Raw genomic sequence first — 23,294 nt, forward strand, 5'->3', positions numbered from 1 at the left:
ATCTGGAGAAGGCAATGGCACCCCACTCCAGACACTTGCCTGGAAAATCCCATGGACAGAGGAGCCTGGTGGGCTGCAGTCCATGGGGTCACGAAGAGTCGGACACGACTGAGCAACTTCATTTTCACTTTTCACTTTCATGCATTGGAGAAGGAAATGGCAACCCACTCCAGTGTTCTTGCTTGGAGAATCCCAGGGACAGGGAAGCCTGGTGGGCTGCCGTCTATGGGGTCGCAGAGTTGGACACGACTAACTAAAGCGACTTAGCAGCAGCAGCAGCAGCAAGACTGAATCATCGGAATGTTGACCATGGAGATTTGGGCACAGCTCACTGAAGATTCTCCATCCTTCACAGCTTCATTGTTCTGCCCCCACCCGAGAACGTTCCCGGGCATCCCTCACCCAACCCCCTGAAGCTAGCAATGGAGCAAGTTTCTCTGGGCACCTGCAGTGGGTGGTCCTGGTCCCCAAGGATTTCAGAGGAGCCAAAGGAGAGGCCAGTGCCCCTTCTGCCCTGTGACCCACATAGCTGCGGGGTCTGGCCCCTGGTGACCTCCAGCCTCTACTATTCCTCCAGTTCCCTCCAGCCCTTCTGACCTCCCTGCTGTTGCCTAAACCCTTGAAGTTCATTCTCAGCCAATTCCTTAGCAGAAGAGGCCTTTGTTCTTGCTGTCCCTAGTACCTGGGACACTTTTCTTGTTCTTCCTGGGGCTGCTCAGTATACCGTTCTCAACTCAAATGCAGCTCTTCAGAGATTTGCTCCCTGATATCCTCAACCCCTGTTCCATGCCACCATGTTCCTCAGATCTGAAAGGATCTTACCGCCTATCTCCTTGCTTTCTAGCAGTCTCCTCACAGGAGAAGAAGATCTCTTGAGTGAAAGGAAAAGTCCTTGTCCACCTATGGACCGAGTGTACACTCCTCAGCACTGAGGGCAGAGACTACCCCCAAATAGATGCCCAACTAAACCTTGTCAGCTGCTGTCCTAAATGCCAAGGCATGGAGGATACTAGGGTCGGGGTGGGGAGCTGTACCCCCTGCCTGGGCCAATGCAGGCTCCCTTGGAAGAGTTCTAGGGCTGCCAGAGAAGGGCACCTGCCCCAGGAGAAGGCTGGCTCCAGGCTTCCTCCGCCTCCTCTGACGCTGCAGCACAAAGTCTGGGTCATGGTGACCTGTTGGAGGGGGAGGATACAGCCTCTGGCAGCAAACCCTCTTCAGATGCAAGGAACTCTGAGTCACGGCTCTTCATAGAGAAGCCAGCAGGGCACCTGGAACCCAGCCCCTGGAGTCTCCCGAGGGCAGGGACCCTGCCTGAGCCTCTGCTCTCCTTTCTGGTCTGAGCAGGCACAGCGGGGAGGCCTCTGGGCCCTGTGTAATGCTCCCACCTAAACACCGTCTCCATGCCCAGGAAACTTTCTCCTGTGAGGTGCTTCTGTCGGAATTATGTGCTGGCTGTGTTAGAAGCCGAAGAGGAACAAGGGCTCTTCGGAGACGCTAAAGAGTCCTCCAGCCTAAAGACACAGCTTAGAAGAGTGTGTGCCTCCTTTGGCACCTCAGTTTCCCTGCCTTGGAAGCAGGACTTTGTCATGGGTGTGGGCAGCTATCTTATGATCACATCCTGAGTCTCCAAACACCCCCAGCTCAGGGAACCGCATGTGACTCCGTCATTTTCCTTTGCTTTCCCAATGGTTTTCCACCTCCTTGAATTCTCCTCCCTCTGCTTCTCCTCTGCTCTAGATGAGCATTGGAAACATCATTTCCAATTAGTAGCTATATGATCCTGGGCAAGTCATTTAACTTCTCCATACTTCAATTTCTTCACTGTTAAGTGGAAATATTAATAAAAATGCCTATCTTAGAGAATTGCAATGACTTATTAATTTGATAATGTATGTAAAGCACCTAGATCAATGCCTAACACAGAGTACGCACTTAACAAATTATTCTTGTCATTATTGTTGCCACTGTTAAGCAAATGATAATAAATAAAATCCCCAAATCTCAGTGGCTTAACAAAGCAAAAACTTGTTTCTTATTCACATCACAGTCTGAGGCAGGTATCCCCTCTACACAGTGAATTCAGGGATCTAGAATCTTTGCAGGATATGGCTACAGCTTCAGAATCTCAATACTCAGCTGCTGAAAGGGGAAACAAGATGGAAGCTGTCACTTGAGAGAGTTAGGAGTGTCAGGTTTAAAAATGCTATCGCTGCCACTCATGTTGGCTCAAATTCAATCACATGGTCTTGCCTAACTGCAGAGAGTGCTGGGAAATGCAGTCTGAGTATCCAGAAGAGGGGTGGCTTGGTGGACAACTGGTCTCTGCCACCATTTTTCTTTTTTTACCATCATGCCATACTCCCACTCAGAAACTATTCCATAATACTTCCATGCCCACAGTTAAAGCTCCCACTTGCAGCAGCTTACCTCGATTGACACCGCTTGCAGGTGAGCGTCCGTGCTCGGCCATGTCCGGTTCTTTGCGACTACATGCACTGTAGCTTGCTGTCCATGGGATTTCCCAGGCAAGAAATTTGGAGGGGGTTGCCATTTCCTCCTTCACCTCCTCCAGGGGATCTTTCTGACCCAGGAATCGAACTTGTGTTTCTTATGTCTCCTGCATTGGCAGACAGATTCTTTACCACTGAATCACCTGAGAAGCTCCTCAATTTGATAGTGCCTTAACTCTTAACCCCACCCTAGCTCCTCTCAATACATATACCTGCTTCAGCCAAACCAGCAACTTGCATACTTACTTAGGGTATGAGAGATGTGAATTGAGACATGGATATAGAAACCTTTTCTCTGTGACTGCCTCTCACTGTGGGCAAAAGCCGTACCGACTTTGTATTGCCACCTCCCAACAGTCTCCTAGGAATAGTCAGTAGCAAAGAAATGTTAATCGATTGAATCAATGTCTTTATCTCAAAGACATTCTGAATTATTTGATAATTGATCTGGGCAGCACAGCATGATGACAAATGGTGCTGATCCTTAACGTCAGCACTGGGGAGACATTTGGGAATGGTGGGGGCTGTGGGGGATTTCTGACACTCATAAAAACTGAAAGTACAGCTGTTGCTTCACGACAGCTGAACGTGGTCATTGTGGAATCTTGTCTTTTTGTTTTTAAAACAATAAAAGTGGAATTTTTATGTAAAATCCCTTGGCCTTTAAAATATAAGTTTTAAAATGCTTAAAACATTATATGTTAAAAAGAACCACAAAAAATATAATGTGGGGAAGAAAATCCACAGTGTGGGCCAAACAGCACATCTGAGGGCAATGGCAGCCTGGAGCGATCTTTCTGCAGCCTCTGCTATAGACCTTCTTGAGTAGCTGAAGAAATAGCATGGCAGTTTCAACAGCTAGAATTGTTCTTCTACAAGAAAACAGACAAAAGAGGGAGTCCATGGAGAAAACAGATCTTGGCCCTTTGGTAATGATCCATTTGTGAATTCAGGTAAGGATGCTAAATATTTCTTTTAGCTCTTCCAGATGTCAAGCTTTTGGGTAAATCATCACTTTTTCTTTTTTTCTCTCCTACTCATGGGCGCTGTATTAGGGTTCTCCAGGGAAACAGAACCAAAAGGATATATGTATGTATGTATTTATAAAGAGATTTATTATCAGGAATCGGTTCACACAAGTATAGAGGCTGAGAAGGCTCCAAAATTGGCACTTCACAGGCTAGAGACCCAGATGACGCTGTGATGTAGCTCCAGTTTGAGTCTGAAGGCCTGAGAAGTAGGATAGACGATGGTGTACAATCTATTCCAAATTCGAGCAGGCTGGAGACCCAAGAAGAGCCAGTGCTTCAGTTCAAGTCCAAAGGTGGGGAAAGACCCATGTCCCAGCTCAGCAGTCAGGCAGGAGTTCCTCTTCCCACCGTTACTGTTCCAGCCAGTTCTTCAAATGATTGGATGAAGCTCCTCTCAGGTTAAGGAAGGCATCTGCTTACTCAGTCCACTGATTCAAGTGTTAATCTCACCCAGAAACATCTGACAGATGGATGCATCCAGAATAACATTTGGCCAAATGTCTGTGCCCAACCCTGTGACCGAGTCACATTGACACGCAGAGTGAACCATCACAGGAACCTATCGAGGCTCCTATCTTAACTGCCTTCACATTTGGCGACAGCATCGTGCAGTCACTGCTCCACGTTCTAACTTCACTCTGTGACCCCACGTACCTCCCCCAGTCACCCTGCCTTCCATTATTCACACCAGGAAGTCAGAGCTGAATTCTGTGCCCACCAAGATCTCTTCTACCTTAGCACTTCCTGCTGCAGGCTGCCGTGTGTGCTTGAAATCAGAGCAGACCGCACTTACCAGACACATTGCTTGTGACTTTATTGAGTAATTTGTACAAAACCTCCAAGAATAATTTATTCACCCAGTGGTGTGAGATCAGAGAAAGAAAATCAATAGAGCGGTGTCTCAGTCGTTTTTTATTTTCTAAACCTCGAAGAGATTTTTATTCCATTTCAGAGTTCTTGCAGGCACCTTCTCCTACAATGTGTCTTCATGGCCAACTTTTAGGACGCCTAAAGAGACTCATTTCAGGTACTGAAGTCCTGCCTCTCCTGGAAAGCACAGGGGAGAGCCCTCCTGGGAGCAGCCTTTCCCAGGTGTTATTTTGACACTTGAGAAATTACTGGAGAAGAAAAGGGGGATGGTTCAGAGGGAAAGCCACATTGTCTGTCTCCCTGCCTCAGCTCAAAGTCATTCTGGGAAGAAATTTAAAGGCCAGTTGTTTCCATTCAATTGCCACCTCTCCAACAACTTAAAGTTGTTACACACAATTCTCTTCCGTCAAGGTAATGGGCAAACTGACACTTTGCTTAAACAGACTCACCGCTCTGGCTCACTGTAAAGAATGTCCATAGATCTTCCACTTTGTTTTCTGCAGCAAGTGGAGAGCATCACCAGCCCAGGAGGTTCAGAACTTCTTTTGTCTTCTGGACTTAGCAGGTCAGGTGAGAAGTAAAATGAGAGGGAAAGACTTTGGTCCTGGCACTGCCACAGACCAGGTTTGAGTAGGAGACTTGATCTCATCAAACCTCAATTTCCTCATCTGTAAAATGGGTATCGCACTTTCTATCAACTTTCTTCATGGAATTATATGAGGAACACGCAGCTATTAAGTTCTCCCTGCTAGCAATAACCTGCAACTTGCAGGTTGCTGGTTAAGTACCTATAACCTGCTAGTTAAGCTCAACCTGGTTACAAGCAAGAGAAAACAACTCCGGCTGCCTGGACAAAAATAGATTGGGAGAAATATCAATAACCTCAGATATGCAGATGACACCACCCTTATGGCAGAAAGTGAAGAGGAACTAAAAAGCCTCTTGGTGAAAGTGAAAGTGGAGAGTGAAAAAGTTGGCCTAAAGCTCAACATTCAGAAAACGAAGATCATGGCATCCGGTCCCATCACTTCATGGCAAATAGATGGGGAAACAGTGGAAACAGTGTCAGACTTTATTTTTTTGGGCTCCAAAATCACTGCAGATGGTGACTGCAGCCATGAAATTAAAAGACGCTTACTCCTTGGAAGAAAAGTTATGAGCAACCTAGATAGCATATTCAAAAGCGGAGACATTACTTTGCTGACTAAGGTCCGTCTAGTCAAGGCTATGGTTTTTCCTGTGGTCAAGTATGGATGTGAGAGTTGGACTGTGAAGAAGGCTGAGCACCAAAGAATTGATGCTTTTGAACTGTGGTGTTGGAGAAGACTCTTGAGAGTCCCTTGGACTGCAAGGAGATCCAACCAGTCCATTCTGAAGGAGATCAGCCCTGGGATTTCTTTGGCAGGAATGATGCTGAAGCTGAAACTCCAGTACTTTGGCCACCTCATGCGAAGTGTTGACTCATTGGAAAAAACTCTGATGCTGGGAGGGATTGGGGGCAGGAAGAGAAGGGGACGACAGAGGATGAGATGGCTGGATGGCATCACTGACTTGATGGACGTGAGTCTGAGTGAACTCCGGGAGTTGGTGATGGACAGGGAGGCCTGGCATGCTGCAATTCATGGGGTCGCAAAGAGTCGGACACAACTGAGCGACTGAACTGAACTGAACAGATGGGGCCACAGTTCTTGAACCACTTATCATACCTGCTGGGTTCTAGCTCCACATCCATGCTTGAACTTGTTCCACGATGCTGGGGTTCTAACTTTGCAAACTCCACCCTTCCTGCTGGGGCTTCCCAGGTGGTGCCAGGAGACATAAGAGATGTGGGTTCAACCCCCGGATTAAGATCTCCTGGAGGAGGGCATGGCAACCCACTCCAGTATTCTTACCTGGAGAATCCCATGGATAGAGGAGCCTGGCAGGCTGCAGTCCATAGGGTTGCAAAGAGTCGGACACAGCTGAAGCGACTTAGCACACGCTGACCTCATTTGAGGTCAATAAAGGGAAAGTCTCTCCTCTCCTTTACGTCTCAAATATCCTTCTGCTTTTGTAAGGATACCTGTCGTTGGATTTAGGCCCCATCCTAAATCTAGGATGATATGACCTCAAGATAATTTATTAATTTCTTCTGCAAAGACCCTTTTTTCCAAGTAAGATTGCATTCATGGGTCCCAAGTGAACATATCAACCCACTATAGTGGGAGAACCATTCAACCCACTATAAATAGAGACATCTCTTTTCCTTTTCTGATTAGTTGCTCAATCCTTCACTTTTATGGTTAGAATAGTTAATGTCTCTCTTAAGGCCTCTTCCAACCATAGTTTTTCCTAGGAATCGTAGGTGGTCCACCCAGCTCTCCATGTTAAGAAAATTCTAGAGGTGGATTGGGCCACTTTGCTGTAGACCATCGCCCACTACTTTGAGGGCTGCTCACACCCAGGATGCTGGCTGACTGCTGCGACTTTCTGTAGTCTAGATCCCTGTTGGGGAAGGGGCAGCAACAGCAGCCCGTGGGTGCCAGGCTTGGCTTAGGGCTCCCTAGAATTGGGTGTGCAAGTGGGCAGCTCATTTTCCTCCCCAGCCCACCACCTCCAGAGACTTGGGCAGCTCCTGGGTCAGTCCTGGACCCATTTCCCACCACCTCTTATAGGACCAGAGCCACCGATCTCTACCTCCCAGGGATCCTTCCATGTGGGACAGACCATCTCCCTCTTTACCCTCAAAGCACCAATGGTCTGACTGCATAACCTTCATTCCACAGACCCTAGGCCATGGCCTTTCCTCCTGAAGGAGGCTCCCCAAGGAACCCAAACTGTCTACATCTACTCTTTGGAGGATGGAGGATATGACCTTTGACAACTCCAAGGTGGTCTACTAGTTCTGAATAGAGGGAGGAAATTCCACAAGTTTAATCTCTGGCAAAGCATACCTCTGAGGATTCGTGTTATATGAAAAATCAAGCTACAAAATATCACAAAGAGAGTTGTCCCATTTCAAGTAGATAGATGTAGATCTTAGCATGATATCTGTTAAATTATTTACAGCAGTTCCCTCTAGGTGATGTGATTATGGGCTATTTTTATTTTCATCATTTTCTTATCTACATTTTTGAAGTTTCCCCCAATGAACAGATAACATTTTTGTAATAAGATTTTTAAGATTATATAAAAATTGATACCAGTACCTTACAGTCACATTGTGCTTCTCCGTATTTCAAATCTCTAATCTAATTTTCTATCTGTGAGGTCAGGAGGGCAGGTATTTTCATCCCAGTTTTATAGATGGGGACTCCGAGGAGCAAAGAGTATGAGATGTGACCTACCCGAGATCTGAGAGCACCGCTAGGATCAGAACTCAGGTAGGGCTGCTGGCTCTCAGTTCAGATGACTTCACCTGAGTCTGGGACAGGAAGGCAGTGGGTAGGAATTCTCAAATAAGGATTCTGGAAACTGAATTTGTAAAGTCAAGACATCACAGTGCTGAAGGCAACAGTTGCCCCCAGGCTTTGGCCAGCTGGGAAGCTGGCAGGATGGTGTGAGGGGCACATGTGCTGATTCTGGATCCTCAGGAAGGGAAAGAGGCCCTGATGCGCAACAGAAAGGAATGGTGGGAGGTGCTTCTCCAGTTGGGTTGCTCAGGTTAACATGAGCCCGAGGTCTGAGCCATGAAATGTCCAGGTGCTGTGACATTTCAGGGGAAAATTGCCAAGCTCTCATATAGGTAGGAGGCTGCTACGAATCCACTGCCTCCTTAGCCCATCAGGGGTCTGGAGGAAGGGCAGGTAGGAATACCCTCCTTCCCCACACCTCTCGGTTCTTCCTCAAGGGTGCTGGAAAGAAGAAAGAAGAGGGCGTATACAATTCTCAGAGTACCCCGCATGAATGTGCACTGCCAGACTCAGGGCAGCAACTAGACAAAGGATTGTTGAATTCATGAACTCCTCCATCCAAACACACCCCCACGGTGAGACAGGCGTGACATGTGTTATCTTCTCCATTTTACAAATGAGGATACTGAGGCCTGGGCCTTGACTTGCCAAGTTCACATTCATGAACAGCCAGGCAGGGGTTTGAACCTGGGTCCCCTGGCTCCCAGTTCAGCACGCCCTCTGTTCCACATGCTGGACTGCCTCTCAGAGGACCTCTTCAGAGACACCTGCATTTGCTCTTTCGCTAGTAAATTGTCCTGAGGCAACATCTATAAACATTGCCGGAAAGGACTCCAACAGTACTAATTAACTCCCAGGGACACAGCATTCCACCTGCCCCGAAACCCCTCCAAGTCCTGCCTTACCCCACAGCAGATGTGGAAATAGAGGATAAGGGCGAAGTTGAAGACCAAGTTCTGATGGCATGCTGATGGGCAGGAGAAAGAGAAAGTGTTGGACTGATCACTGTTTTAATTAGAACTTGTTTTGTTGTGAGTGAGAGAAAGCCAGCCCAGACAGACTCTCTCAGGAAGGAGAACGTTTGAGAAGGATGAGGAAGTAGCCTCATGTAACAGTAGGAGCGCAAAGGCTTCAGCCGGCTCTCAGGGCCAGTTGGACCAGAGCAAGAATATCCCCAGGGCTCGCTGGCTTTCTCTCTCTAGCTCTCTCTCCGCTTCTTATGTCTGTTTCTCTTTACATGTGTTGGCTTGATTCTTCCCTGCTGCAGACCAGTCCCTCTGCCTGGGGGACCAGGAATCCTGGTGCAGATAGGTTTGGGCCTCACTTCTGTTGGCTCCCATCGCCAGAGAAGGACCGAACTTCCCCCTTAGATCTTATTTTAAATCTCTTGAAACAAACATGATTGGCTTATCTTCCATCCAGTCATCTCATCCTCTGTCATCCCCTTCTCCTCCCACATTCAATCTTTCCCAGCATCAGGGTCTTTTCAAATGAGTTTGTTCTTCACATCAGGTGGCCAACATATTGGAGTTTCAGCTTCAGCATCAGTCCTTCCAATGATATTCAAGACTGATTTCCTTTAGGATGGACTCTTTGAATCTCCTTACTGTCCGAGGGACTCTCAAGAGTCTTCTCCAACACCAGAGTTCAAAAGCATCAATTCTCCAGCGCTCAGCTTTCTTTATAGTTCAACTCTCACATCCATACATGACTGCTAGAAAAACCATAGCTTTGACTAGATGGACCTTTGTTGACAAAGTAATGTCTCTGCTTTTTAATATGCTGTCTAGGTTGGTCATACTTTTCTTCCAAGGAGTAAGTGTCTTTTCATTTCATGGCTGCAGTCACCATCTGCAGTGATTTTGGAGCGCCCCCCCCAAAAAAATAAAGTCTGCCTCTGTTTCCATTGTTTCCTCATCTATTTGCCATGAAGTGAAGGGACCAGGTGCCATGATCTTAGTTTTCTGAATGTTGAGTTTTAAGCCAACTTTTTCACTCTCCTCTTTCACTTTCATCAAGAGGCTCTTTAGTTCTTCTTCACTTTCTTCCATAAGGGTGGTTATTATATCTGAGGTTATTGATACTTCTCCTGGCAATTTTGATTCCAGCTTGTGCTTCATCCAGTCCAGCATTTCTCATGATGTATTCTGCATATAAGTTAAATAAGCAGGGTGACAATATATAGCCTTGACATACTCCTTTCCTGATTTGGAACCACTCTGTTGTTCTATGTCTAATTCTAACTGTTGCTTCTTGACCTTCATACAGGAAGCAGGTAAGGTGGTCTGGTATTCTCATCTCTTTAAGAATTTTCCACAGTTTCATGTGATCCACACAGTCAAAGGCTTTGGCATAGTCAATAAAGCAGAAATAGATGTTTTTCTGGAACTCTCTTGCTTTTTTGATGATCCAACAGATGTTGGCAATTTGATCTCTGGTTCCTCTGTCTTTCGTAAATCCAGCTTGAACATCTAGAAATTCATGGTTCACGTATTGTTGAAGCCTGGCTTGGAGAATTTTGAGCATTACTTTGCTAGCATGTGAGATGAGTGCAATTATGCAGTAGTTTGAGCATTCTTTGGCATTGCCTTTCTTTGGGATTGGAATGAAAACTGACCTTTTCCAGTCCTGTGGCCACTGCCAATCAACAAGACCAGGACGACGGAGTCACACTGCAAGGGGTGCATCTGTCAGGCTGGGAATGTCCAGAGAAGACGCAGCACCATGTGTTGACCCTATTTGGCTTCCAGTTGGATTTCTCATCTTTGAAGGCTATTTGTGTCATGGGTTCATTTCCTGCGTAATCTCATCTGTCTTCACAACTACCCGAATAGTGATCATCATCCCAATTAACAGAAGTGAAAGCTGAGACCCAGAGAGGTCAAATAACTTGCTCCCATCCTGCAGCTGGTGAGTGATGAAGCCAAACTTTAACATCATTTCCACCATTCCCGCTCAGCTACAAAGCATGTTCCCTTCCCCATACTGCATTGCCTCACCTAATGTGTGCAAAATCCTGCCAGGCAGGCATGAAGTACTCCGAACCAGAGTAGTGCCTTTCTAGAGTCTATTTGCACGACCTCACTCATCCACAAGAAGGTGTAACAGCAGCAGGGGAGTTATGCACTGGGTACCAGGGGCCACGCAGTGGGGAGGAGGAAAGGAAATGCGCAGTTATGAGTACTGACTGGGTGCCGCACTCTGTGCGAACCATTTTCACATTTATCTTCTAGACCCATGCTAATAGTCTAGCCGGTAATTATGTATGGCTATTTTAGCTTATATCAATTAAAATTAAATACCATTAAAGTTAATCTCCACTTCATGTCACTAGCCACATTCTGAGTGCTCAGTAGCCACATGTGGCTGGCAGCTACCATATTGGACAGCACAGATGAGGAACGTTTCTATCATCACGGGAAGTTCTATCAGACAGCACTGGTTGGGCTGGAAACTCCATGAGAGCATGCACTGGATCTACTTTTTTGCTCTCCATTCTATGTCCAGCACCTTGCAGAGCACCTGACCCATGGTAGGCACGCAAAAGTTACATGAATCCATGAATACATATATTTTATATTCAAAGATGATTTCCATTAAAAGACTTACCATATATTTCATTATGATTTTCTGTAAAAAACTCAAAGGAGAGGAGGCAGTGCGATAAGCCTGGATTCCCTGCAGGCAGCACATTTAAAGGTGCAGGCTAGGGATTGGGGAGAGACAGAGGTATCATAATAACCATCCTGTATTGAGTACCTGTCATGTTCACGTTCAACTTATTATGTCTGTAATTTTATTGACTCTTAACAGCCCTATAATACTATATCCCCATTTTATAGGTTAGGAAGCTGAGATTCAAAAGGCTAAATAGCTCATTTAAAATCACACACCAAGTAAGTCTCGGAGATTTCGGAGCCCACACGGATGCTCACCACAATGCTTCCAACTTCATTTCTTCCATGTACCGCTGGGATCTGCTTGCTCCTGGCAGAGAATTTTCAGACTTGGGGTGAATCAGCCTCCTCCACGGGCAGACAGATATTCAGTTCCCTTTCAGGGCCCCCAAGCCCAGCAGACCAAGTCACCGGCCACACTTGGCCTAGAGGTGAGAGGCCTCCCAAGTTTGCCTCTCCACGCAGAAGAAAGCGACTCGTCCGCGCCCCCTCGTGGCCAGGTGAGGCATAAGCTCAGAGAAATCGGGCAACCTCTCCCAATCTGATAGCAGACACCCACGGGGGCGGTCTGCAAGCGCGGAATCAGCAGGGTTTTCCCCCATCCTCAGGGTTTCTGGGCTGGGGGTGGTAAATGATCTTGTCCAAAAAATCCTGTTTTCTAAGTGTGCACTTTCACCCAGAGGAAAAAGCAAATCACCTCTCTGTCAAGGGCTCTCATCTGGAAGTGTTCCGGGTGTTTCTTTATCTAATAGCTCCTTTCTTGTTTATTTATTTATTGCCCATATTTGATTAAAACGTATTCTGCTCTCAGGAGACCCCTATCCCCAAAGGTCACTTTCCACAGGCTCGATTTAATTAACGAGTGCTGACTTGAGGATGAAAGGTAGGAAACAAAAGGTCTTCCTTATCCAATCTGAGCCCAAATAAAATCATATTAACATTTCACCTTTTGTTCCTGTGCAAGAAAAAGCCTGTGGTGTATTGTATCAAAAGTTATTGAAATCATTAGGAAAGAAAGAAAAGGAGTAGATAGCTATGGCAGTGAACTTGGATCTCCCCAAGTACTAACAGGAAAAAAAAATAGGAAGAGGAAGGGGGAGAAAAAGACAAAGACAGACCCAGAGTGAGAACACTGTATCCTAAGCCTTGTTTTAAAAGTCAGATCAGGAAAAAACAACCATTTTGCACCAACTATGTGAATATTCTAAATCTGCCTCTATTTTCAGATGGATTCCAAGAATGTAAACTCCAGAAAGCAGAAACCCAACTTTCCATCAGCCTCTCTCACCAGCCCCTGGAAAAACTCCTGGCACATGGTAGCAACTGCCTAAATATTTGTCAAACACTCTAAAAAACAAAAATCCAGGCCAACTGGATTCTCACTAAATCTGAATCTCACCCTGGACCCTGAGGCAAGTCCCTGCTCCTTTTTGGAGCTCAAACAGCTCCATCTGCAAACAGAAAGACAATCCTCCTTGTCGGGCTTTCCTGGCGCGGAAGCTGTGAGGATAAAACCTACACGCGGAGGCCCACTGGAAAGGTCAGAGCATCACACAGCATAAGCCATCTCGTTATTACCACATCCTCACGTGCTGCCCGAGTCAAAACCACAAGCCCACATCTCTCTTCCACCATCACAGATGAAACATCAAAAGAAAGAAAGAAGTGAGAATATAATCACTGCTGCAGAGAGACCGGAGAGGAAGAGGGCAAACACCAGACATAAGCAGTCTTCCTATCATCTGAAGGGAGATGGTGGCCAAGTCATGTGTTTTTGCATCTCCAGTGTGTATCAAATTGCAACAAATCTCTGCCTTCTTGCTTGAACTCTCAAGGTGGTAAAGAAATAGCTGGGACACAGGGAGGCCTCCCCAGACGGTAAAGGTCCGCAGGTGTGAGCGGCTGCCGTGAAGAGTTTATTAGAGGCCTGGCAGATAGAACTTCCTGCAGGCGTAGCACAGAGTCCCCATTACCCAGCGTGACCCAGGTGGCTCTACGACCAGGCCAGGCTTTCAGCCAGTTAGAAGAGGCTCACACAGGTTTCTTCTCCCTGACAGTGGAGGCTAATTACAGACGTGTCTTGTGTCTTCTGCCTGCAAGAGGGAAGTAAAGTGCACTCCTAAGGTTGCCAGCGACAGTACTTACAGGGTGAGAAAGCTGAATTTGCCACAGCCAGAAAGTGAGGAGGAAACCTCTGCCAGCCTTCCAGGCTGGCCTCTTCCCCCTTGGCCATGGAGTCAAGCCCAGCGGCTCCCTGTGTCTGATGCCTCTCTTTGTTGTAGTTTAGTCACTAAGCAGTGTCCGATTCTTTGTGACCCCCTGGACTGAAGCCTGCCAGGCTCCTCTGACCATGTGATTTCCAGGCAAAAATACGGGAGTGGGTTGCCATTTCCCTCTCCAGGACTCCTATCTAGCCTCTCCTTGAATTCTTTGATCCAGATCCACGGATCAGGACAATTTGTTCTTGCTCAGGACAGCCTTTGCCACTGCCATTCAGGAAGCACAAGAGAGCTGGTTCTCCTCTCCCACTCATGGGTGATCAGGGAGTGAAAATGCAGCTCCCCGCCCCTGGCTGCCACCCACCTCCTCTTGTTTCCTCTGGCTTTCCTTGTTCTTTGTGACACCCTCTTCCCTGAAACAATGCCCTCCCTCTCTCTGAGCCTCAGTTTGTTATTTTTATTTATCTTTAACATCCTGATAGGCAGAGATGCTGATCACAAGATACCACATTTTTGGAGGAGTATAGTTCCTCTGACGGAACATGATAATTTAGAAAAAAGTTTCCCCATTTTCTGCACCACAGAGACTGGAGAACTCAGGCACTACTGGGAGGTCCCTCAGGACATTTGGCAAATATTTATTGAGCACCTTGTACATGCCAGGCACCATTCTGGATATTTGGGAAATATCAAGAATAAAATCGAGCAAGATCCCTGACCCTGGGGCATTCAGATTCTAGGGATGGGGTACGATAAATAAGATACATAAGGGATAAAGTATGTGGTGAGTCATAAGATGATAAATTCTTTGGGAGCAAAAGCAGGAGAGCAGCTAAGGAAAAGCAGGGTGCTGGCAGGCAGGACACATGGTATTGGGACAAAGAAGGGCAGCATTGCATATTCTTGAGCTGAGGTGTGGCCACGTGACCTCTTTGGGCCACTGGAATCAGAACGGAAGTACCATGTGTCCCTTCCAGGGGAAGCACTGAAGAGCTGGTGTGCTGTCTCCACAATGACCCTACAATTTTGGGTGAGGCTCCCTCAACCTGAGTCGTAAACTCATAGAACACTGGCCAGTTGCCCTGGACAGCTGCCCAGGACTGAATTGACTTTATGTGAATGAGAAATAACTTTTTAGATACTAAGTCAGGGACATTGGGGTTGTATTTACTGCGGAATAACCTACCCGCTCATGACTAACGTGAGGAATATTTCAGGGAGACCATTCCTCCACAGACCTTCCTAGAAGTTGGACAGAATCTTCCCAATTTCAGTGCAACTCACCAGTCATGTCCTGTGTATTTTGACCCATTAATGATTGATGCCAGGGGCTCTAATATTCTCCAGAATGTCTTGAAAGTGCTTGTCTCCTGTTTTATTTCTTTTACGTAATAGTGCTGTGAGGCAAGCAAAGAGTGACCACAACATTCCATAGATAGAAATGAAGGCAAAGGTGAGCCAAATGACATGACCAAGGGCACAGATCTGAGGAGACACAGGGTTGGGCCTTAAGCCTGGGCCTTCTAAACCATTGAGGGGTTGGGGATCCTCAGAGATGGAGACCACAGATTTCTAATCATCCAGCCATAGGGTGACCCTCCACCCTTCATACCTGGCTGCAGCTGAACTGGAGGCAGGCATGCTGGCATGCATCGATGGACTCCCCCTATCTACTTCCTACCCTCCATCTGCCCAGATGGTGGCCACCTGTGAGCTCTGCTCACAGCTCAGGCTGCTGCCTGCCTCACAGCTTCACACAGGCTGTTTCTCAGCCTCAAAAACTCTGCCCCTCACTTGGTCATCCATTCCAAATTGACTGTTACTCATGCTTCTGATCTGGGCTCACATGTCACCTCCTCCAGGTGGGCCTCCCTGATTGCCCGGACAGGTGCCATTTTACTGATTCACTTGCTGCCACATCCCTGCCCATCCTCTTTTGATGTTCTTCACCAGTGCACTCACTTTGGCTAAAGGCCCTCTTCTCTTCTAGGCTGTAAGCACCATGAGGGTAGGGTCCTTTGCTCTTTTTCTCATCCCAGGGTCTTGAACTTAATAAGCCACATTAAATGTTTGTAGATGGAATGAAAAACTATCAGAAGCTATACAAACAGAAGGGAGTTTTGTCTGTCTACACTAAATGGAAATTCCACCTTCCCCAGCTTAGGCAGGATTTCACAGATCGTCTCACCGTAGGTGCTTGATTGCGTTTTAAATAAAAAGAGTCAGTCCCCAGACACCGTGGGCAGCCGCATCAGAGCCATTCCCGAGTAATGAACTTCCCCGGCATTATTGCCGCATTAAATTGTGTTAATCAAATGGGAAGTGGTAAGCGGTTTTCTCCATCCCTAATCCTTCCTGAGCCGTACATTCTCAGTGGGAAAATGAAAAGGCCGGCGCAGATCAGAGTCCAGGCTGGATCAAAGAAACGCAGTTTGAATGTATGTTAATTTTGCATGAACAAAACCCCTCCTTGTTTTTCTTTATTAAAAAGAGGCAGATGCACAATACTATGCTGTTTGAAGAGCGACAATCAAAAGCAGAACATTTTGCTCAGACACTCAGAGGCAGGCAGAGAGAATGGGCAAGCCACTCAAATATGATGCCACTCTCTCGCTCTGAGCCAAAGAACAAAGGCCCTTAGCCAACGCTCTCTTGGAAAAACAGGTATCTTCAGGTGTGTGTGGGTGGGTGGGAGCATCACTTTCCATTGCACAAAACAGCTATCAGTTCACAATTGAAATGACTTCATCCTCCACTGGTGCTTCCGGTGGCTGATTACTAAACTCGGAGTTGGGAAGAGAGAGACGTCAGATTGGACTGGTGTTTCTAGCTCTCAGAAAGTTCATGGTTGGGTGGGAGGGTGGAAACGAAGCAGATGCCAGTGTTACAGACACACGTGTTGTCATGGATGGAGACCCAAGACACGGAGAAGGGGTGGGGACGCCACCCAGGTGGGTGTCTGGCCAGGGCTTGGGCCCCAAGGTCCACACTGTCCACTGAGCCTCTAGTGTTAGTGCCAGACAATCAGTTGTGTCTGACTGTGACCGCGTGGACTGCAGCCCACCAGGCTCCTCTGTCCATGGGATTCTCCAGGCAAGAATACTGGAGTGGGTTGCCATTCTCTTCTCCAGGGAATCTTCCCAAACCAGGGATTGAACCCAAGTCTCCTGCATTGCAGGCAGATTCTTTACCATCTGAGCCGCCAGGAAAGCTCTAGTGGACATGGACAATTAGTTTTTGAAAGTCCCCTTCAGGGTCAAGGGGTCTCCCAACTTCCAAGCTCCAGAGAAACTTCACCTAGCATTCCAAGGATATGCTTTTCCCTTGAAAAGGGATTGTTTAAAGGTAAAGTCCTCCCATGACATCCAGGGCCACTGATGTGGTCAATTTCAGGTTGGCAAGGGTGCTACCGAACAAACCTGGAGGTGAAAAGTCCTACTTATGCCTCCTTACACTCTTATCCCAAAAGGAGGCCAGAGAAGCTGCAGATCTCTGCCATCAGCAATGGCCATTGAGATATGCAAGAGAGTGGGGAAGGAAGAACAAGTGAAAGGAAAACAAGCCAAACAGGTGAATTAGGTATGCGTTAGGCAGAGCTCAGCTTGATTCCAATGGTCTCCTCTTCCCTTGAAAGGGGGTCCTTTAAGAGGTAATTCAGAGCACAGTTGTCAGCCACAGTTGTCGAATTACAACAAACCCTCTGTACTGAGCCCTCACTATCTGCCAGACACAAGGGGCCCATCCTTTCAGCTGTGATACCATCTTAATGCCCACTTTCACAGGTGGGCAGGTGAATGCAGAGATCCATTCATGTGCCTGCATTCACACAGTGACAGAACCCGATCTCTGATTGGGTCACCCCCACGCCCATTTCATTTTCACTGGATCCTGCTGAGGGGCTTCGGGTGTCTCCTGCAGTACTTTGTGTTGTTTTATAAAAGCTAGAGAGTGGCAAAGCACAAGTGGCCCGGTTGCCCAACATTTATTTAAAAAAAGCAATTACATTTCTCAGACTGTTGGTTGCTATGGCAGACTGTGGCCTTTTGGTATTTGGGAAATGTAAGAGCCAGTAAGAATGCAAGGCCACGATGGCATTTCATGTGATGCAGAAAACCCAGACACTTCTGATGCAGGGCTCACAGCCTCGAGTGGAATCAGGGGCCCCAGATGCCCTGGAGTCATTATCTCCAGAAGGACAGGGCTGCTAGCCCAGGGCACTGGAAGGGAAGGTCTTTGGGAGAAAATACCCTGCCCCGAGATCTCCCTGTGACATGAACTCACCTTGGGCCTTGAGGAGAAAGTCACATTTGTCCACACGTCCTTCAGAAAAATGAGGTGACTTATAGCTACTAATTGTGAGGTCATCATTATAATATCTGATCACTATAAACGTCCTTCCTCCAAACAGGAATTGTTTAACAGGTGAAGAGGAACAGCTGGGTGAAATGGATCTGGAGTCACACGGAAAGTGTGGGGAGGAATTCGTATAACTTAAAGGCAGAGTAGGAGCAGGAATGCAACTCACATCAACAGAGAGGCAGCAGGGATTTCCCTGGTGGTCTAGTGGTAAAGACTTTGCCATTCAATGAAGGGGGTGTAGGTTCAATCCCCGATCAAGGAGCTAAGATCCCATATGCTTCGTGGCCAAAAAACAAAACATGAAAGCAGAAGCAATGTTGTAATAAATTCCATAAAGCCTTTTAAAATGGTCCACAACAAAAAAAACTTTTTTTAAAAAAAAAAAGAGAAGACCAAATTTCATAGAAGTGTACATACATACATATACTATATACATATGTGCAATAAATTATAATAATTATGTAATACAATAATGATAAAATGTAATTTTCACACTAATTTATTTATGTAAATATTTCTTATTACTATGTGTCTGTACTGTAAAAAGAGGAATAAGAAAAAGAACCAATGTCTGTTGTCTCATTGAGCTTACATTCCAGTGGGGGCATGACAGAACGTGAAGGACTTAATATAGATCATCATTCCTTCCCATGGCACTCCACATTCTTCCTCAGAATAAGTTGCAAAGGCTGCATAACATTTCATTGTTTGGATAACTACGCTTTAGCTAATCAGTCTCCTATCCCTATTGTTTGGCATCTCGGTTTTTCCAAATTCGGAGGATGGCACAAATGTATGTGTGCATTCATGATTATTTCCTCAGGATTCAAGCAAAGAAGTGGAACTGTTGGGTCCAACTATATGAACATTCCTAAGGCTTTTGCTACAATTAACAAGATACCCTCCCAAAGTTGCCCCAATTTCTATCTCCAGCTTTAGGCCCATGAGATCCAAATCCTAAGAACCCTGGAACTAAACTGGAAATTAATAACAAAGATATCTGGAAAAAGTACTCAAATATTTGGAAATTAAACCACACACTTCTGAATAATTTGTGGGCCAAAAGGAAGCTCAAGGGAAATTAGAAAATATTTCGAACAAATAACTGAACAAAAATAAAATGCAATATATCAAATTTAGGGGATGCAGATAAAGCAGTACTTAGAAACTACAGCATTAAGTGCTTTTATTTTTTAAATGAAAGATCTCATATTAATAACCTTATTTTTTACCCTAGGAAAAGAGAAAGATAAACCCAAAGCAAGTAGAAGGAAATGGTAAATAATGGTAAGGGTGGAAATCAATGAAATTAAAAATAGAAAAGTCCATGAAAACAGAAGTTGTTTTTCTACAAACATCAATAAGATTGACAAGCCAGTAGCCAGACTCTCAGAGACATAGAAAAGACACAAACACCATTATCAGAGATGAAAGAAGGGCTGTCAGTATAGACTATACAAACATTAAAAGCTTAATCAATGAATATAGTAAAGTTTCAGGATATAAAATCAACACACAGAAATACCTTACATTCCTATACACTAATAATGAGAAAGTAGAAAGAGAAATTAAAGAAACAATTCCATTCAGCATTGCAACAAAAAGAATAAAATACTTAGGAATATATCTACCTGAAGAAACAAAAGACCTATATATAGAAAACTATAAAACACTGGTGAAAGAAATCAAAGAGGACACCAACAGATGGAGAAATATACCATGTTCATGGATCAGAAGAATCAATATAGTGAAAAAGAGTATACTACCCAAAGCAATTTATAGATTCAATGCATCTCTATCAAGCTACCAATGGTATTTTTCACGAAGCTAGAACAAATAATTTCACAATTTGTATGGAAATACAAAAAACCTCGAATAGCCAAACCAATCTTGAGAAAGAAGAATGGAACTGGAGGAATCAACCTGCCTAACTTCAGACTCTACTACAAAGCCACAGTCATCAAGACAGTATGGTACTGGCACAAAGATAGAAATATAGATCAATGGAACAAAATAGAAAGCCCAGGGATAAATCCACACACCTATGGACACCTTATCTTTTACAAAGGAGGAAAGAATATACAATGGATTAAAGACAATCCCTTTAACAAGTGGTGCTGGGAAAACTGGTCAACCATTTGTAAAAGAATGAAACTAGAACACTTTCTAACACCATACACAAAAATAAACTCAAAATGGATCAAAGATCTAAATGTAAGACCAGAAACTGTAAAACTCCTAGAGGAGAACATAGGCAAAACACTCTCTGACATACATCACAGCAGGATCCTCCATGATCCACCTCCCAGAATATTGGAAATAAAAGCAAAAATAAACATATGGGACCTAATTAAACTTAAAAGCTTCTGCACAACAAAGGAAACTATAAGCAAAGTGAAAAGACAGCCTTCGGAATGGGAGAAAATAATAGCAAATGAAGCAACTGACAAACAACTAATCTCAAAAATATACAAGCAACTTATGCAGCTCAATTCTAGAAAAACAAACTACCCAATCAAAAAATGGGCCAAAGAACTAAATAGACATTTCTCCAAAGAAGACATACAGATGGCTAACAAACACATGAAAAGATGCTCATCATCACTCATTATCAGAGAAATGCAAATCAAAACCACAATGAGGTACCATTTCACGCCAGTCAGAATGGCTGCGATCCAAAAATCTACAGGCAAGAAATGCTGGAGAGGGTGTGGAGAAAAGGGAATCCTCTTACACTGTGGGTGGGAATGCAAACTAGTACAGCCACTATGGAGAACAGTGTGGAGATTCCTTAAAAAACTGAGAATAGAACTGCCTTATGACCCAGCAATCCCACTGCTGGGCATACACACCAAGGAAACCAGAATTGAAAGAGACACGTGTACCCCAATGTTCATTGCAACACTGTTTATAATAGCCAGGACATGGAAGCAACCTAGATGTCCATCAGCAGATGAATGGATAAGAAAGCTGTGGTATATATACACAATGGAGTATTACTCAGCCATTAAAAAGAATACATTTGAATCAGTTCTAATGAGGTGGATGAAACTGGAGCCTATTATACAGAGTGAAGCAAGCCAGAAAGAAAAAATACCAATACAGTATACTAACACATATATATGGAATTTAGAAAGATGGTAAAGATAACCCTGTATGCAAGACAGCAAAAGAGACACAGATGTATAGAACAGTCTTTTGGACTCTGTGGGAGAGGGTGAGGGTGGGATGATTTGGGAGAATTGCATTGAAACATGTATAATATTATATATGAAATGAATAGCCAGTCCAGGTTCGATGCAGGATACTGGATGCTTGGGGCTGGTGCACTGAGATGACCCAGATGGATGGTACGGGGAGGGAAGAGGGAGGGGGGTTCAGGATGGGGAACACGTGTATATCTGTGGCGGATTCATGTTGATGTATGGCAAAACCAATACAATATTGTAAAGTAATTAACCTCCAATTAAAATAAATAAATTTATGTCTAAAAAAAAAAGAAAATTCTATATAAATTCTCCCAGAGAACAGAAGGGAGAACATTTCCCAAGTTATTTTATGAGGCCAATATTACTGTAATACTAAAATGTAGGAAAAGATAATACAAAAAAACTATAGACCAAGATCCCTCACATGAATATAGACACAAAATCCTCATCAAAATATTAGCAACTTGTATTCAGCAATATACAAAAAAAAAAAAAAAAAGATGAATACATCACAACCAAAAGCAGTTTATCCCAGGAATGCAAAGCTGGTTCAACATCTGAAAATCATTGCAATCTTCATGTTACCATATTAAAGAAGAAATATCACATAGTTATATCAGCTGGATTTAGAAAATGAAGAGGAACCAGAGATCAAATTGCCAGCATTCACTGGATCATAGAAAAAGCAAGAGAATTCCAGAAAAACATCTACTTCTGTTTCATTGATTATGCTAAAGCCTTTGACTGTGCGGATCACAACAAACTGTGGAAAATTCTTCAAGAGATGAGAATACCAGACCATCTCACATGCCTCCTGAGAAACCTGTATGCAGGTCAAGAAGCAACAGTTAGAATGACATTAACAATGGACTGGTTCCAAATTGAGGAAGGAGTATGTCAAGGCTGTATATTGTCAGCCTGCTTATTTAACTTATATATAGAATACATCATGCGAAATGCCAGGCTGGATGAAGCACAAGCTGGAATCAAGATTGCCAGGAGAAATATCAGTAACCTCATTTATAGATGACACCACCTTCCTGGCAGAAAGTGAAGAGGAACTTAAGAGCCTCTTGATGAAAGTGAAAAAAGAGAGTGAAAAAGCTGGCTTAAAACTCAACATTAAAAAACTAAGATTATGGTACCTGGTCCCATCCCTTCATGGCTAATAAATGGGGAAACAATGGAAAAAGTGAGAGCCTTTATCTTCTTGGGTTCCAAAATCAGATGGCAACTGCAGCCATGAAATTAAAAGATGCTTGCTCCTTGAAAGAAAAGCTATGACCAACCTAGACGGCATATTAAAAAGCAGAGACATTACTTTGCCAACAAAGGTCCGACTAGTCAAAGCTATGGTTTTTCCAGTAGTCATATATGGATGTGAGAGTTGGACCATAAAGAAAGCTGAGTGCCAAAGAATTGATGCCTTTGAATTGTGGTTTTGGATAAGACTCTTGAGAGTCCCTTGGACTACAAGGAGATCAAACCAGTCAATCCTAAAGGAAATCAACCCTGAATATTCATTGGAAGGACTCATGCTGAAGCTGAAGCTCCAATACTCTGGCCACCTGATGCAAAGAGCTGACTCATTAGAAAAGACTTTAATGCTGAGAAAGGTTGAAGGCAGAAGGAGAAGAGGATGACAGAGAATGAGATGGTTGGAAGGCATCACTGACTCAATGGACATGAGTTTGAGCAATCTCCAGGAGATGGTGATGGACAGGGAAGCCTGGCATGCTTGAGGTCCATGGTGTCACAAAGAGTCAGACATGACTGAGTGACTGAGCAGCAACAACATTTCAATTGACTCAGAAAAAGCATTTTAAAAATTCAATATCCATCCATGCTGTACACTTTCAGTAAACCAGGAATAGAAGGGAACTTCTTTAACCTGGTAAAGAATATCCACAAAACCTTACAACTAACATCAGTTTCAGTGGTGAAAACATGCATGCTTTTATCCTAAAATTGCAAACAAGGAAAGGAACATCCATTTACTCACATGAATCCTATTCAATATCATACTA

Source organism: Capra hircus, chromosome 18, assembly GCF_001704415.2.
Source record: "Capra hircus breed San Clemente chromosome 18, ASM170441v1, whole genome shotgun sequence".
In the NCBI taxonomy this organism is placed as follows: domain Eukaryota; kingdom Metazoa; phylum Chordata; class Mammalia; order Artiodactyla; family Bovidae; genus Capra; species Capra hircus.